Source organism: Myotis lucifugus, unplaced genomic scaffold (assembly GCF_000147115.1).
Source record: "Myotis lucifugus unplaced genomic scaffold, Myoluc2.0 scaffold_23, whole genome shotgun sequence".
In the NCBI taxonomy this organism is placed as follows: Eukaryota; Metazoa; Chordata; class Mammalia; order Chiroptera; family Vespertilionidae; genus Myotis; species Myotis lucifugus.
In genome coordinates, this window is record NW_005871071.1 from 9,291,524 (window position 1) to 9,308,053 (window position 16,530).

A 16,530-nucleotide genomic window follows, 5' to 3' on the forward strand; every position below is an offset into this window, starting at 1 on the left:
TTACAGCTGAGAGAAGGCCCAGGGAAATTAGGCGGCTTGCCTGAGTACGTGATACAGTGGGAACCTATTAGAGCCAGACTGTGACTCCAAAAACTCATGTCTGCTCCCTCAGATCAACACAGAATAAACACCACTGGGGAAAAGGATCGGTCAGAACAGGCTCCATCATTAGCAGGGGCCAATGTAAAATGAAAATGTGGGGCTCCTTACTCAAAAAGCATTAGAAACTTCAAGACCGCCACAGCAGAGTGCCCTTGGCACAGGGCCAAGTGTGGCTGCACAGGTTAACAGGCCCATGAAACTGACCATCAGTGCAGTTTCATTAGTGACTAGGCTTTGATTCTATGAAGGCAAAGGGGAAGAAAAGCTCTTTGATCACGAAATGCCCAAACATTATCTGTTGCATAGGTAAATGAGTGAATGAGTGTGGGAAGGCACCTAGAAAATCACTAAGACCCAGGGTCAGGTTGAGTTAATACAGTAAGTCATCCAAAATACTTGGTCCATTATTTAAGTGTCACAATTCATAATCTGAAAATACTTCACAATATAATACACTTTGCAAGCCCCAACACAAAGAAGTTGCCGGAATTATGTCCAAAACGTGAGTGGCAAGGTATACATGTGGTAGCATTACTATGCTTTTTTATACTCAAGAAATGCCAACTTCTTACCAAAACTGTTTTATATGTTTTCTGTCTCTTTCTGCATTTAGAAGTAGCCATCAGATGTTTTATGGAGCCTATCTGTATGCAAAATCTATAAGCCCTTCAGATATGAATATTTCATACATTGCTAGTCAACTCTGATTTGAAAACAATGATATTAATAACAAAATGAGTATATTGAGTTTTTATTATGTCAGGTACCATGCTAAGTACTTTGCATACATTTCCTCCTGAAGAAAGACATCATAACATCTCTATGGGTAGACACATTATCCTGATTTTCCACAAGGAAAACAAAGCTCCGCGAGGTTGCATGGCAGAGTTAGATTTTGGCGTCGGGCCATTTGGACTCCTGGAGAGACTAAGTTTTTGGAAGGAGAATAGTGCCAGTAGGATGTACGAGAATGCACTGCAAAGGCTGTGGCTTGTCTTAAGGAATGTGACTTGCATGTGATCCAGCCTGGGTGAAGGTTCACTTTGGGGAACAAAAACACAACCATAAACCACTGAAAGTAAACATTTCCGATATTGAAAATCTATGGTTCATTTTACAGCATACTGCAAAGGCCGGTGTACAAAGACAGGTACAAAGTTGAACAAAGTTAGGGCCCCTCACTCATCTTTTATGAGGCTTCAGGGATGATTTATTGCTTTACTGTACCAAGAAAAAAAGGTTAAACAGTCTGGAGTGAAGGGAGAACCAGGCCAAGATTTCCAGTCAGGGAACCTGCAATGTATTTCACTAAAGGGCAAGAAAGAAAAAAAGTGGGTGCATTTTCTGTGTACATACAGGATGTACAATATGTAGCCAAAACACATGAAACTTTAACTTTAGAGCTTCATGGGTTAATAGTTGTTTTGAAGTAGGAACCATGAGAAAATATGAATTTACTAGAGGCCCAGTGCACAAAATTTGTGTACAGGTAGGGTCCCTAGAGGCTGCCAGCTGCTAGCTGCTAGCAGGGGCCTCTCTTCCCCTGCTGCCTGCTGCGGCTGCAGGCTGGGGCCTCCCTTCGCACCTGCCTTGGCCTGGCACCGCCCGCTCACCTACTCCACCATCCTGCCACAGTCCTGCTCTCATCAGGGCCCATTGGGCTGGCAGCGCCTCCACTACCACCTGCTGCCAGCGCCGCATCCTCGATGCCTGCCATGTTCGGCGCCGCCCCCTGGTGGTCAGCATACTCCTAACTCCCAGTCGGTGGAACACCCGCCCGTGGGGACAATTTGCATAGTAGTCTTTTATTATATAGGATAAGCATGAAATGTCTCAGGAGTTGAAGAGAACAGAGTTAGTGTTTCTGTCTCCACTGAGGAGATAAAAATGCCTTCATAATGATGGCTCATATTTATTATGATGTTTCAAAGTGTTAACGTGGCAGGGGCATCTTACTTCTCATTTAAAACAAGCCACAGGAAAAAAAATAATTAAAGAAAAAAATATGGAAGCATAATCAAAGCACATTCATTTGATATATTCTGTCCACTTCTTTGTAGTACTGGCCTCCAGTGTCACGTCTTTTATAGTTTTTAATTGCTTCATTGCATGAAATTCTGTTCTAGGCATGCAAAATTTTTGAATAATGGCAGAAAGATATTTCTGGCCAAACACATGAATATGTTTATGTAATATACACTGTGTGTACACAATATGCATATGTAATGATGTCAAATACAAACACTTGGTAACAAAGTGCTGATTTGGTTCCTGTATTCATTGGTGAGTCTCCACCATCAAGTCGATTGTGTTGGTGGTGGTCCCACTCTCCTGCCCAAGACTACGGTAGGCTGCGTGCATGAGCAGCTGTCAGGATTCTATCCATGGAGACTGAGGGGTGTCTATTGCTAGGAAAGGTTTCTCAGGAAGACTTGGTCTCTTGATCTGCTTTATTCTCACCTGGAATGTGCCTGTCTTAAAGGGACCTTGAAAGAGCTAGCCACGGAGGGGCTGACAGGCTGAGAAGAGCAGAGAAGAATACAGAAAGCGTGCGATGACATTGTTGAGCCACCTCATCTCACAACTTCTTATTATGTGTCTTAATATGTTTTCATTGTTTAAGCACTTTTGAGTTGGGTGTTCTGTTACTTGTAGACAAAATCTACTTGACCAAGCACCTATTGTGTTCTAAGAACTATTCTGGCCAATTTACACAAATGCTCCCTAATGAAGTTAACATCTCTTTAAGGGCTGTTTTCTCTTCTTAACAGACAGGGAACTAAGGCTGTTGGAGAAACTAGTGATATACCCAATTTCTCACATCTTGTTGGCCGACAGGGCAGGATTCCAACCTAGTCTATCAGCCTTCGAAAGTTACCATTTAAAATCTCTGTTTGAGCCGAAACCGGTTTGGCTCAGTGGATATTTTTATATATGTCCACATTTATACACCTATGGTGACGGTGTTATTTGTAGAAGCACAGTCATTTATCTTTGATAAAATGTTAAAAATAGTGGGGCATAATTGAGGGACTATGCAACAAAACAAAGCAAATGGTAAGAACTGGGAAATCCTCTCTGTAAAAAATCAATAAAATATATTTAAAAAAAAATAAAAAAAATAAAATCTCTGTTTGAGTTTGTGTATATGTGTGTGGTGTTGTATTTTTATATATGTCCACATTTATACACCTATGGTGACGGTGTTATTTGTAGAAGCACAGTCATTTATCTTTGATAAAATGTTAAAAATAGTGGGGCATAATTGAGGGACTATGCAACAAAACAAAGCAAATGGTAAGAACTGGGAAAGGCAGTCATTGCCAAATTGCCTTATCCATTAGGAGGTACTTATTTTCCTTCTCATGGGTCAGATAATTCAAAACTCTGTACTCAGGGCTAGCTAAGAAATTGTGCCAGATAACATGCACATTACATACTTATCTTTAAGACCATTTAGGATTGTTTTAAGGGAGATATGTTTCTCTAAAGAAAATACTGAATCAAAGGTGGCACATTTTCTGTGCAGAGCTTACCATGCACTCTCCCCTTTTCACAGCAGAATCTGCTAATCAGTCAAGGCATTCTTTTTCTCCCTGACCTTGGATGTGGCCACACATTTCTACAACACAAGCTCCAGCAGTCACTACCGAGCAGTTAGGTCTGGCTTTCTACTTTGAAACTCATGGGCCCGTCTGTCCTACATCCATGATCAGTTGGGGATGGCTCTTCAGGGATGTAATTGAAAATTACAGGGAAATTGTGCAACGGTAGCGTATCAACCCCTGAGAGCTGAAAGAGGTGCAATTACTACTAACTGAAAACATTATCTAAGTATGTCTGAAAATTGAGTCTAAAAACTGTATTAGCAGCAATGAAGTTTAAGTGATCCCAAAAGAAAAGGGCAAGATGTTGTAAAATGTAAATGGCAATAATAGTTTTGAGAAGTCGAATTATTTTTTGTCTGTCTCTTTTTACAAATAGCTATATGCTTATTCATGAAGTGGATTCACAATTTTTAAATCACCATTAGATTTGATCCTGCCACCTAGGAAATTAAAATATGAAAATAAATATAGTGTTAAGGAATCCTACTATACTGAAAAGAACCATGGAGATCATCTAGATTCTTTCTGTTGCCTCTCCCCACCTCACTTAGTTCTAATCAGAAAACTAAGGCCAGCAAGGCCAGTGCCTTGTCCATAGGTATCTGGTTGGCTAACAGTTGAGCCAGGCTAGGTTTCAACTCCCAGCTCTGTTCTCTTGCTTCTTGTTCGAACTGCTCTGACAGCCCTGTCTGTGATGGGTGCACACTTTGAACTCTACAATTACGTTAAGCCTTAGCTATTAACTAAGTGTATGACAAAGAGGAGAGAAGAGGAGAGGAGAGGAGAGAAGAGAAGAGAAGAGAAGAGAAGAGAAGAGAAGAGAAGAGAAGAGAAGAGAAGAGAAGAGAAGAGAAGAGGAGTGAGGGAGAGATTTCAGATAATATTTTACAGTTATTTGGAGGCTTGGCAGAACACAGCCTCCTGACTTTTTCATTGACCTCTGAGGACATCAAGCCCCAGGAGCTGGAGATGGTCTTGGCTTTCAGTGAATGGGGTGGGGTAGTTTTACCTAAGAAGCCCCATCCAATTAGCCAAGAGACCAGCAAAGCCAGAGCCAATGTCAGAGCCAACAAAGGATGACCGACTTATTGCCATCACCTTTTGTCAACAATCTTTGCTCAAGTGGTAGCTCATTTAGAACACATTCCCAAGGTCTTCCAAAGTGGTCCCCCGGCCCCCAAAATGCTCCTTTATTCAGTCACCTTATGAAAGACAACTGGATTCCGGGACCCTATAAATTCAATTCATTAGGTAAATAATATTCACCCTCACAAAAAAGAAATGACTATATATAGTATGCTTAGTACAAAGTAAAACATGAAGCTCAGTAAGGTTAATTTTTGCTGCCCGTCTGCACCTCACTTGTAATAGTAGTTGTTACTACTATAATGATTACATTTAAAAGCCTCCAATTGATTATTCTAAAAGTAACAGGGCCCTCACTACCCCTTCTGTTCTATAATTTTATTGTTTCCCCACGGATTGAATGAAGGGGTTTTTATAGTAAGTGGTTGAGATTATGAGCTTTGAAGTCAGACAGGCTTAGGCATGAATTCTGACCCTGCACTGTGTGTTCCTAAGGCACTTAACTGTGGTAGACAGAATAACGTCTCCCTCCCTCCCCCAGAGCCTGTGCCCTGATCCCTGACCTGTCAATATGCTGCTTTAAATGGCAAGAGGGACTTTGCATAAGTGATTAAATAAAGGCTCTTCAGATAGGAACAGTTTCTTGGATTATCTGTATGGGCCCAGTGTAATCACAGGCTCCTTAAAAAAAATGGATGAGGGGAGGCAGGAGTCCAAGGAGATGAGATTAAAGAAACAGAAGTCAGAGCCCTGGGATGGTTGTCTTTGAAGACAGAGGAAGGGACCACAAGTGGAGAAATAAAGGCAACTTCTAGAAGCTACAAAACATGAAAATGCATCCTCCCCTTGAGCCTCAGGAAGGAACAGCCATTGGCTTTACTCTCGTGAAACCCACTTGGGCCTCTGACCAGAACTGTAAGGTACGATATCTGTGCTGCTCTAGGCCTTTGCGTTTGTGGTGATTTGTTACAACAGCAATAGCAAACTGAAGCTCCTTCAACATCTGTGTCTTCATCTATAAAATGGTAAAAAAAAAAATGGATGTGCCCCAAAGGGCTGATACGAGGATTATATAAGAGAGTGTAAATAAAACTCTTCAGTGCTTGGCAGAGGTTAAGGACTCAATAAATGTTCACTATCATTATGCATATGATATCATCATAGAGTAGGGACTTATACATTGCTGGCTATAATAAAAGGTGGTTCCATAAAGCGGCATTCATTGTATCATAATAACACCTTACATTGCAGCAGCACTTATCTGGTTTTTACAAAGCAATTTCACCTCCACTGTCTTATCTGATGCTCATGATCTTAGCAAGTCCACAGAGGAAGGGGCGGTGCCTTCCCGAAGACACTCAGAGAATGCTGTTGGCCAAAGTTGGCATCTAGGTCACCTGATTCTAAATACAGGAGGCTTCCAGTGTCATCATGTGGCTTACGGAAACACTCACCGTAAGCAGAATCTTCCTCGGAAACAAAAATGATAAGCCAAATGATGATGGGCTTGCTCATCACACATCTGACCATTTCCTGTATGATCTTACCCGGGAGGTTTTCTGCCAGGGCCTCGAGGCCCCCTCCCTCTGCACGTAGCCCGAGCCCTCTCGGTAATGCATCTAGTCAATTGTGCAAAACACAAGGGAAGAAATTCCATCCTGACCGAGGCAGGCAATCACCTTATGCCCTGAAGCATGAAGTTTGATTACCCTTATCTCAGTTTATCATTAAGTCAAAAAATGTTGCTACAAATACTGGCCCAGGACTCCATTTATGAAATGATATAGGCCAGTCAGCAGAAATAAGTGGTGCCCTTTTTCTTTCTTAATTTCTGCTCACTGCAAAGATCTTTTGCAAACTGGGGTGTGGGGGAGCCTCTTTAGCTTTGAGCAGATTTTATTACTTTTTTTTGCTCTTCCATGAGCTAGCCGGGAAGCCTTCAGCTCATAACCGTCCTCCCAGTGCTGTAGGCAAAAGGTTTCAGACCTACTCCTTAGTGACCTGCCAGCACTAGTTTTGGAATCCAGAGCCTTGCTGGGATGGGAATCTGGGCCCTGGCTACCCTAGAGCACTGTTTCTCAGTGTGGCCAAGGGATAAAACAGGACACAAGTCACCTGACATGTTTGTTTCAAATGCAGACTCCTGGGTCCTATTCCAGACCAATTGGTGCTGCTGGGCCCTGGATTTTGCATTTTAACCCTATGTGATTCTGATAAATTTTAAAGTCTGAGGACCACTGGTGGTGATCAAAATTGTGTGTGATGGCAGGGACGGTCTAGGGGTGTGCCTGAATTTCCATGGAGTTATTCAGGTTTTTGTCTGCCCGGGGCTACCAGTATAGAACACATGCCAACCATCTACATTTGTCTTTCAACACCACCACCAAGTGGCAGCCATATTCTGACAGCATGAATCTGAAACAGCTAACATCTGGGTCAGGGGTGTGCAACTAAGCATCAAGGTCTGGGGTAAATCTGCAGGCCACTGGACGTCTCCGACCAAGTCCCCCTTTCCAATCTGGCTGAATCTGTGACAAGAGTAGTGGGTGGGGGTGGAACGTAGCTGGTTGGGAAACTGGCTTCAAGGTACATGCATCAGTTAAGGGAATGCGATCAAATCCCAGGTGAAAGAATGGCACAGTGTAAGGGGTAAGCAGGTGGGCTCTGGAGCCAGCCTGCATTCATTTATTTAATAGACACTGAGATATATACAGCACTCACTGCATGCCAAGCTCTGCTCTAAGTGCTGTTCAAATATTAATCTATTTATGTCTCACACCAACCCTACCAGGTGGATGCAACCACCATCATCCACCTTTTATGTGGTGAAACTGAGGCTCAGAGACGTTAGGTAATTTGCCCAAGGTCACCAGGTATCAGTCACCCAGCTGGTACTCACACTGAGAAAAGCTGGTTTCAGAGTTCATGTTCTGAAGCCCCCTACTAGGGCTGCTTCTATTGGATCCAAGCCCCCTGGTTCCACTACTCATTAGCCCTTCAGCCCTGGGGAAATTACTTGAATCTCATATCCCTCAGTCTCCCTCTGTGTAAAATGAAGATATTATTAATAACGGTATCCACCTCATAGAATGCTGATCAAATAATTTAATATATGCACTTAAATGAGTATCAGGCACATAGTAAGCACTTAAATGCTAGCTCTTAGCTATTAGTCCACACTCTCAGGGATAGTGTGAGGCTTAAACTAGGTAACGTATTTTAAGTGCTAGGCACCACGCCATGGCACACGGTGAGCACACAGTAAGCGCTAGCTGTTATTATTAGTCGAGTTGAGCCAGGCCAGGTTATTTTAGGTCCTGTCTGGAAGGCAACTGTGCTCTAGGAAGGGGGAGGTAACATGCCCTTCACTGCAAAAAGTAACTGGGTGGGAGCCAGACAATTACTAGACTCAACAGGTTCTCTGCTTTACATCACTGGAATATTCCTGAAAAGTTCCCGATATTGAATTTGTATAGGCTTAATCCATTTCCCCCATTGACTTATTTTATAATTTCTGATTGATCTTTCATTGGCAGCGATTCTTCACACTTAAGAGTCTTCTCCCAGACTGTCATGTAACTATTAACTTGTAAAAGACTTAAATATACCAAGAAAAAAATTGAATTACTGTCTCAATTCTTGGCAAAGCAATTGCCTTAATCATTCCGTAACGTAAATGTTTTCATTCTGTTTTTCTTTTATTATGTGTTCTAATAAGCACACTTATACTACAAAGAACCTCCAGTCTTTCCTCCCACAAAGCTTATCAATTCCACTATTAACCTTAACCGCAGGTCGATTACAATGTATGCCAACTCCAGGGGTTAATCATGGCTTGGAAACAACCCTCATACCCAAGCAGCATAGCTTGGAGTAGGGAGGCACTCCCTACTCCATGGAGGGGAGAAGGGAGAAGGTAAGGAAGTTGGGCAGGTAGGGTCTTGGGGAGCCACTAATGGGAGGTGAGTTTATTCTGAAAGCTCAGACCCAGAAAGGGATGCTGAATCCCCAGGAACTTTCACGATTGGGGTTCTCAAAGAAGTATTAGTAACTTTCCAAGCCATTTACTGCTTTCCCCCCTCCCTATTACGGAAAGACAGGCAATAGCTCCAAACCCATTTCTTGCACAGTTTACCAGCCACCATAGGCTACAACTGCAATGTAATAAAAAGGAGAACTCAATGAACACATTCACTGAAATATTTGCTGCACGTCCACTGTATGTCACTCACTCTGTTAACTTACAGGGGTGAACAGGCAATCTAGCCTTTTGGGGCTTCAGTCTAAATGAGCATCTAGATTCCAACTCTTTATATACATATATATATTGATTTCAGAGAGGAAGGGAGAGGGAGAGAGGTATAGAAATATCAATGATGAGAGAGAATCATTGATCGGCTGCCTCCGGCACACCCCACACTGAGGATCTAGCCATGTCCCACCCACGTACCCTGACCAGGAATTGAACCATGACCTCCTGGTTCATAGGTTGAGGCTCAACCACTGGGCCATGCCTGCCGGGCTAGAGTCCAACTCTTATCATTCTCACAGTTTCAACAAGTTTCTTCTGTCTCTTCCACTTCTTATCTCCACATTCCCTTCTCCCACCACCAAAAATTCCCATATATGTAAGCAATTTACTCTTTATTTCTTTATTTTAGAGTCTATGTCTAGAATCTTTTTAAGTTAAAAAAAAAAAGCGATGTAGTTTGGTTCTGCTAAACAACACTGTGTGTGGGGAGAAACCATCTTGCCGGGAAATTTGAGGCAATTATATAAGACCCTGCAACATCCATGTGTAACACTGAACCATTTTGCAGTTGACGTGGTTGGGGGGGGGGTTTCTGATCATGGAGCAATTACTACATCATCACAAGGTTAAGCCCATTCATTCTGACGGCTTAAGCAGCAGGGCCATCTGCTGAGTGGCTAAGCACAGTAGACCAGAGACACTGTATAAATATTTGTGGATTGCATGGCAAACTGCCTCTTCACACCTGAAATGCAAGTCTGTCCTAGGTTAGGACTCCAACGTGGACAACTGATCTAGACCCCCACCCCTACCCTAGGGCCTTTGCCTAAGCTGTTCTCTATGCCTGGAATGCCCTCCTCACCACCTCCCCCACTGCCCCCTCACCGTCCACCTGTCCAAATCCTACCTAGTTCAAGGACCAGCTCAAATATCAGTGGCTCCACAAAGCCTCCTCTGACCACCCTCGCCAGAAATAACCTCTCACTCCTCTCAGTTTCCACAGGTCTGTGTGTATGTTGTCTGACACGTAAAACACTTGCCATTTTATTTCGGCGATGTGTTGACCTTGTCTTTTCTGTATACCACTCAGCAAGACCCTTGAGCTCTGGAACTGTGTCACGTTCCTCTCCGAACCCTCTCCCTGCCCTGGCACCCACTTGTACAGCACAGACACTTGGTAAAAGTTAGCTAGATAAACATACGGTTACCCCAGCAATGGCAAAACCAGAAACATTCTGTATGTAGCATTCTTTATTTATCCTGCAAAAACAGTAGCATTCTTTATTCCTCCTTCTGCCTCTCCTCCTCCTTCTGTAGCTTTGAAAATATATTTACTCCATCTATCAGTTACCCGGGGGGGGGGGGGTTGGGGACCTACTGGTCAATGTAGACAACTCCATAGACCAAAAGAGCTCCCTGAGACCCTTAGAATGACAAGGAAGGCCTAAGCCAATACAGACGCTGGGGGAGTCCGAGTCCCTGGTCTGCCGACAGCAGGCACCTGGGGAATGGAAGTGTTATTTTCTCAAATAGCTTCATCTGCTCTGCTTCATATACGCCAGTTCCTCAGCTGAGTAGAAACTCCAGTCTTTATTTTTAAATACAGACTCCAATAACAGGCTAAGTAATTGCAGATCATCCTGAGGCCTTATTATGCCTGTACCAACATATTGGATTTTTTAAAACCCATATTTCCTTCCCATAAATATATGTTGAAAACCTTACATTTCAGCATTATTGTAGTGGTAATGTGTATTTGTTTTTCTTCCCTCCCATAGGGATCCTGAATAAAACAGATCCCCAAGAAAAAATGCTGATGCATGGGTGACATTTCTCAACAATGTATCTGATGACTCACAGAGACAAAAGGATTCTCTCACAATCATAGCTAAGAAAAGTGTATATTACAATACAAGGCACAGTCAAACTTCAGTAATACACTTTTCCTCCTGGTGCCACTGATGCTTGAACAGCTGCAGCTCACTGTCTTAGCTGACGGGGCCCATAAATACTCCTGGGAAATGGGACAAGGATACATAATGGGTCTTCACCTGCCAAGTTCAGGGAAATGAATGTCGGGCACACCCTGACGCAGAAGCACTCTTTGGTGGAGAATGATGAATATTGCCATTTGTCCTCTGCCACCGTAATTTTGGACGGGGGAGCCTAACAAGGAGAAAAATGGTGGGAGAAGATAACAGTTCTAGGACACTGGAGAAGAGGGCGTGTCATAATTATTTGGCCAACAGGAATACAAATGAAAGAGTAAAATGATACAACTGAGTTCAGAGAAAGGTAAAATTTAAGAGCATACCCATTGTGTAACATATAATTGCCTTCACTGGAAAAATTTCCTTCAAAATCTGACTCTTTTCTTGAAAAACAAATGTCAGAAAGACCAGGGACTCAGAAAACTGCAGAACAGCACCCCCGTTTCTGGAAGCAATTCAGTGCAGTGGTGAAGATGTGGGCTGAGAGGTATGGCAGACCTGGTTTGAATTCTGACTCATACACTTTCCTGCCCTGTGACCTTAGGAAAATAACTTAACTTCTCTGGTGCCTGGGCTTCATTTTGGTAATCACTGATGCTAACTAAACCTACCCCACCCCACGCAGGTGGTTGGAGGTAACATGATATAATAAAGATATAATCTTAGATGGTGCCTAGAATTTACTAAGCAGACAAACAATGAATGGCTGCCCTTTTCTTCTCTTCCTCTTCATCATCATCACCATCACCATCATCGTCATCATCAATCATTATGGAAGAGGACCAAAGTTTTGCCACCGTGAAGCAGCCCTTTGGGATACTGATTTTAAGCTGTTTAAAAGACTCAGAAAGAACCTTTGACCCTCCCCCCTTTCCTGCCCTAGAGACTCAGACAAATAAACTAGCTTTAGGAAGGAGATTTTAGGCTGCTCACCGTAGCCTAATTTGAATTAAGTATGGTAAATAAGTGGCTTTCCGGCAGGGGCCTCTTAGCTAGATCCCCCTGTGTGCCATTGTTCCTGAGTCACCCAGCAAGGATTCTCCCCCAGGTGTGTTCGCTCCTCCTCATCTACACTGCCCATTCTCACTCCTGAAATCTAATACCCCCGTCCACCGGTTTATCCTTTGTCTAAATATGTCTTATATACCCAATGTTGCCTCACTGTCTTTGAGATTTTCACGCATATGTGAATTACCCATGCACATGTGTTAATTTTCTCCTGTTAATCTGTCTGTTAATTTGATTATTAGCCCAAAGAATAACTTAGAAGGCAGGAGGAAAAGCATTCATATTTTTCTTTCAGTCCCCAAAATATCATCCCAACTGTTTGGTGGCCGATTTCATTAGTAAATATTAGGAAAAGGAGCAAGGATACAATCGCCTGCCAGAACATGAGGCATCAAACCCCAAGAGCAGCACTTCTAATTAGAAAAGTTCTTTTTAAGGTTGGCAACATAACCTAACAAATACATCCACCTAATTCATGTCATTCTTGCTTTAATAAGCAAAGACGACTGTAGCTGATCTCTTATTGAGTAAAATGAAGAAGAAAAAAGTGATAGAAATCATTGGATACTATTAGCCACGGGTCCCAATGGAGGCACAGCCCATGATCTTTGTGAAAAGGGATGAAGCAGTAACCTGTTCAAGTCTCCAAAGAATTAGACAAGGTCTTTTCTGTTTTCAGTTTTTTGGGATCACAAGCTAAAGGCTACTTCATTTTTTTCTTCCTCTTTTCAGATAGAGAGAATTCTGAAGGTCGAGGATTGAGTGGTGTCTGAATGGCTCCTTTTCATGCTGCAATCCCAGTGGTTTAATCGTATCAAGGCTAAGGAAGCTTTCCTGTGGGTCGTGGAAGGTTGGGACAAGTCCCCTCTTAAGTGGAACACACCACTTCCAGCCAGCCTTTCTGCAGGTGGGCCCCCAGAACTGGATGAGGGGCCCGGCACAGGTTGCCAAACAATGGAAACTTCCCGTTCTGGGTGTTAACTTTAGTTACCACAGCCAGACAATGCTGCCAGTGGTGTGGAAGAAAAGATTGCTGTAGCCAGCTGTGCCGTTCACAGTCGGATGGCTTCTGTGTAGCTCCAAATGGTGATGGAGCCAGCAGCCTGTTGTAGCCAAGGACAGGATGATGGATGATCTACACACTGTGTCCAAGTAGAGAGAATGGCAGAAGTTCACTTCAGGGTTGTTAAAATGCTAATCTGGGTGAGTTAACAGAAGCTTCATAGAAAAGAGAAGTTTGAGAACTCGGTACACCTCATGTGGTACCTATGTGGACCACTCATTTGGTCGCCCCTGGTTACATGAACAGTTGCTTTGTGAAGAAGAAAGTTTCCTCCTTTTCCTGTTGGGATGAATGATTGCAGCTTCCGTTATCAGCTGCGCTGCCTCTGCCATCAGGGGCTGAAGAGGAAAAGTCAGCCAGATGACAGCCACCTCAACTAAAAAGGATTATGATATGCTCAGTACAGTTGTATGCTTTTTATTCCCTCCTCGTGTCATGGGAATAAATCAAAACACACTCTTTTCCCCAACTGGAAGTTGGCAGCAGTTCACAAAATAAGCGGCAACCTCAGACATGAGCTTTGGTGGATGGTAACGTGCTACGTCTCCATTCACATGAGTCTGGGAAAGTGAGACCTCCCACTCTAATGACACTTTCAATATGAGAATTACACTAATAGTACATTGGATCCTCAGTGTTGAAAGCAGGAAGGCTGGACCTCTGACTATATTTGGTATAATCAATCTCGCTTTAAAATTTCTAGGATCACACACTATACTTCCAAAAAGGGGCGCATATTTGCATTTCTTGCCTAATGGTATGTTTTGCCGTTCTCTATTTTTTTCATTCTTACTTATACTGAACATACAGAAACCTGCCTGCCGAGCCTGGTGCTGGAACACTAGCTAGCACAGCTCCTTGCGAATGGTAACAATAAATACGGAGTGGTTGGCATGCCCCAGGTGCCTCTTGCTTCCTCTAGAAATGAATCTAGAACGTGCAGGTTAAAGTCTATTAATTGAAATAAAAGGTAATATTTTAGTCTGCAATATGCTAAGGAAGGAGTTCACCTCCTATGGTTACACCAATAATGGTTAGGCATTCAGCCAGGCTCTTAACTCTGCATAAAATGCATCAGGAGGGTGAAAAATGACCCTATTTCGGATGCATTTTTCACTCCTTGTATCTTAGTGAAATTCACATGCGAGAACAATGACTAAGCTAATTACCAAGGTTCATTATGATGGAGCAGCAAGAAGTGAAGAACTTCTCTAGTTTCAGTAAGTCCTTAAAACTACGGGCATCTTTTGTGAATCGAAGCTCTATTCCTGCCTACTTGCCTGTGTGCCTTTCAAGCAGCAGAAACCACCACGGCACAGGGGCTAGCGGCCCACTTACCCAGAGCAGTTACTGGACAGATCCCTCCCTCGCAGCCAGCAGCCAGTGAACTGAAGGCCACTGGATCTCTAAGCTGTCCTCCCTGTAAGGACTAATAGGTTGACGTCACAGCCATCTTTCAAATCCATCAAACCAGGGGAGGAGATAGGACAAAACAACAACACACAACAACAACAACAAATGAACACACACACACACACACACACACACACACACACACATACCACACAGCAGGGAAGAGGGCAGAACGCCCACAAATCTAAATCAAACTCAAGTTAACCAGCTTTCTGGTGATGGGGAAATAGCCATATTCCCAGCACACCGTCCTGCATCACAGACCCGTTCCTCACAAAAGCTTACCTATGCAGCGCCCCTCAAGAAAGGAGGACAGGTGGCATTATTCTGCGGGAACCAATAGGAAGCGGTTGTTGATCTGACTAAATGTGCCAATGGCGGAAAATGGTCTGCTGAACAACATATTTGGGAAATCTGAGGGTTACTTCTTGAACTGTCTTTCTGAGAGCACATTCTAGAGACCTAAATCAAAGCACAGGCACTCGCTATAAAAAACAAGACTCGGTAAAGGCTGAGCTATTATAGTTCATTTACCTTCAGATGTTTAAGTTCATGATAATATAGGCCCACATCTCAGAGCTTATGTGGCCGTTTCTATTTAGCTAAGCCAGGGCAGACGTTTGTGTACTATTTGCCAGGTTGACAGAATATGCCTGTCACTCACTACATTAAACATGACTACACACAACTTAATTTCCTGAGTTAGACAGCTAAGAGAGCCAGGGGGATTTTTTAACAACATGAATAAACCGGCTTCAAAACCTATTGTTTAAACCACCAACAAGGATAGTAAAATCATCACCCTGAGCTGTCTAAGATTAGATTTCTCAGTTCTACCAGGAAGAAACCCTGAAAGAAATTCTCCAAACAAGTTATACCTCCTATTCTGAGAAACAGAGACAATCCAATTTATGTTAAACCTTTCCCTAGGACTTCAACCTTGAAATAAACAAAACAATCCGCTCCTTTGCCCCAAATACCAGGTAGATCCTGCAGACTTAAAATTCTTAGTAGCTGGAAGTTCTTGGGAAAATTGCCCTAGACACTTATTTCCCCTAGAAACTGGAAACACTACCGTTATTTTTATGGGAAAGTAGCCGCCTGTAGAGGTGGACCTAGGTCCAATTACTGTTTACAAAGTCTATATATCTACAATGATGATTCACTGTCCCTTTGGAGCGGAAAATCGCGCAGCCTAGAGCGGTGAGGGGTTGGGATGCTGGAACTTGGGTTACTGACTGGTCACCTCAGAACAGGGAGCTCTCTCTCCCCTGGCTTCCTCTAGGGTTGTAATTAACGCCGCTACTTTATTCCGCGTTAGCTCCTTGACACTTAGCTTCCCACAAGTTCAGGATTTAAACAATCACCTCACAAGCACTGGCCCCGAGAGTCGATGTAGCAGACAATTTTTGAACCCAGTTTTCATCCACACCTTTAAGTCCTTTATGACCTTTTTTTATTTTCGATCCAAGAGTTAGACACGACAGAGGAAGCATTAAGCCCCTCCGCAATTCCCCCAAGGCGGCAGCCCCAGAAACAAACATCGCTGTCAAGACTGGAAATAAAAGTTTCCCTACCTTCCTCCTCACCATCCCCCTGCCAGTAGCTGCCGGCCGGAGCGGCGGCTCTCTCCCGGCTGCAGAACGCCTCTCGCCGCGGGAGAAGGGGCTCATGCAAAATTGACTCTTCCTTATTTGTTTCCATCCATAATTGATGGGCAGATGAGAACGTAACACATCTCAGCGCCGGGCTCTTGCCGCCTGGCGGAGACCCTGTCCAAGACGCTTCCGTAAATCATTTCCAGCCGGAGAACAAAGCACGGAAAGTTGCGGGGGAGAGTGGCCGGGAGGAGAAACCCCGGCGCCGGGCGGGAGGTGGGGTGGGCGGTGGGCAGCTCCGGGCCCCAGGCCCCTCCGCCGCGCGCTCAGCCAGGCGCGGGGAGAGGGAGGGTGGGCAGCGGCCCCCTCCCGGAAGGAGGCCGAGCAGGGAACCCAAGAAGAAGCTGGA

At 43.7% G+C, this 16,530-nt stretch overlaps 1 protein-coding gene across 1 annotated transcript in view; it reads right to left on the minus strand.

Annotated features, from left to right (window-relative positions):
- The window catches only part of SEMA6D (semaphorin 6D), a 55,995-nt gene that overhangs the window by 38,366 nt on the left and 1,099 nt on the right, over positions 1-16,530 (minus strand). The window lies entirely within an intron of this gene.